The 1978-nt window shown below is 37.8% G+C and overlaps 1 long non-coding RNA gene across 1 annotated transcript in view; it reads right to left on the reverse strand.

Moving 5' to 3' along the window:
- Positions 1 to 618: 618 nt before the first annotated feature.
- Positions 619 to 1978, reverse strand: part of LOC119569170 — a 1441-nt gene continuing 81 nt past the window's right edge. The window contains exons 1-3 of the long non-coding RNA XR_005228218.1: positions 1946 to 1978; positions 1147 to 1715; positions 619 to 696 (exon numbers count right to left, since the gene is read on the reverse strand). The exon at positions 1946 to 1978 is cut by the window's right edge and continues 81 nt beyond it. This is a non-coding gene — a long non-coding RNA (uncharacterized LOC119569170). The remainder of the gene's footprint in view (positions 697 to 1146; positions 1716 to 1945) is intronic.

A 1978-nucleotide genomic window follows, 5' to 3' on the forward strand; every position in this document is an offset into this window, starting at 1 on the left:
AGTGTACAAGCATCTGAGAAAAGCCTCGCACTGCACAAGCAAAATAAATGGATACCAACATTTCAGTAGGAGAAGAGTATAGTTAGCTCCATTTGACAGACCCTTCTAGTTGTCAAAGCTACATGTGTTTCTGACAAAGATAAAATCAAAATTGGTCAAACACCCCACTTACAATCTGAAGATATTCATTCTCATTCATACCTATTTTACATGTTACAAAAAACACTGTTCATACAGTATAAGGCACACTTTTGATCATGCTCTGTTGGTAACTGTCATTTTGTTACTTTGCAATACCACAAATGGTCTAAGGATTAGTGGATTACTGTTTGGAACAAATGTCATCTATACATGTGATGATCCTTTTTCTCTGACAAAGGAATTTCACCTCTTAGATGTGGAAGTGTGAGTATTAGCCTTTAAATTCATCTCCAGAAGACTATAATCCTCTCCAGCATCCATTATCCTAGGTTTCTGCCTCCAGCCCACACTACTTAACTGTTTCCAGCAGATACCACTTGGTAAATGGGTTCTGCCAAGCTGTTTCTTCCCTATACTGCAACTACAACAAATGGTATTCAGCCAACAATATTTCATAAAGGTTCAAATGTATTTCCCTACTTTTATGTTGTTATATCTAATTTTTTCCACAGTACCATGTTTACAATCTTGATGCACCACCAGTGTCAGCTGAACCTGAAAAGAAGAATTGTGATGTCTTCAAACTAATGTCATTTGTCTTTCATGCTCTGACCATCAATATTTAATATGCATTTATAATTACAGTTATATCTAAAGAGATAGTGTGGAGAGAGAAAGATTGTGAAAGGGAGGGTGAGAAAAGAAGAAAAAAAAACTACAGGAGAAGGAGAGGAAAAGAGAAATGGAGAGGAAGAGGAACAGGAACAGGAACAGGAACAGGGAGAGGGAGAGAAAGAGGAAGAGGAATAGGGAGGAGAGGCTAAAGGTGAGAGGTAGAAGGAGAGGGGAGGGAGGGAGGGAGGAAGGGAGGGAGGGGTAGAGGATAGGTATAGAGAAAGGGAGAGAAAGATAGAAAGATTAAGAGTGGAAGGAGGAAGGGAAAAAGAAACACAAGGAGAAAAGAAATAAAAAGTGGGAATGAACAGAAGAACTGAATGAACCTACCTGAAACACTGCTCTCATGGAAGTTTGGATTGCGTGTCCGCTGTAATTCTGGAACAGATGAATGCAATGGAGACGACAAACTAAGAACTGGTGTTGAGGAATTTACATGGTGTGGTATTGCCTCAAGACTTCCAGGCCGTAGTGCTAAGTGAGGACTAATTAGATATGGTGGTGCTGTAGGTCTATGGCGTATTGTGTCGATGAAGGATTATAAGAAAAAGGCCTTCTTGAAGGAGAATGTATAGAACTTGAAGACAGCCGAGTGCCACTTGACAAAGGAATGTAAGGAGGGGATTTGATGACTTCGGATTATACAGGGGTGAAGAAATTACTTCTTCATATGATGGGGATCATCTGAGGCTGGATTACAGCTGTCAGGGGATTTATGGAGTAGGGTCTGGAAGTGCCACTGTCTTGGACAGGTGTGCCAACTCTTGTACTGGAAAGGGATCCAGTGCCTCCAGCCGTTTGGACAGAGGACTGGACTGGTGAAAGAGGATGTGACGAAGACACATCATCATTATTAATTGCTGTGCTATATGAAAGACGTTTAATTTTTTTCCTTGTGCCTGCCAAAAAGGAAATGTAATGGTAAGTTTATTCAGGCACTGATTCAAGGCACATCCTTCTAACAAAAATATGGTAAACACACATTATAGCAGTAAAAAAAAAAAAAAAAACAAAAAAAAAAAAAAAAAAAAAAAAAAAAAAAAAAAAAAAAAAAAAAAAAAAAAAAAAAAATATATATATATATATATATATTATATATATATATATATATATATATATATATACTTACTTCACAATGGTTCTCTTTATTGCCCAGAGCCAG

Source organism: Penaeus monodon, chromosome 4 (assembly GCF_015228065.2).
Source record: "Penaeus monodon isolate SGIC_2016 chromosome 4, NSTDA_Pmon_1, whole genome shotgun sequence".
In the NCBI taxonomy this organism is placed as follows: Eukaryota; Metazoa; Arthropoda; class Malacostraca; order Decapoda; family Penaeidae; genus Penaeus; species Penaeus monodon.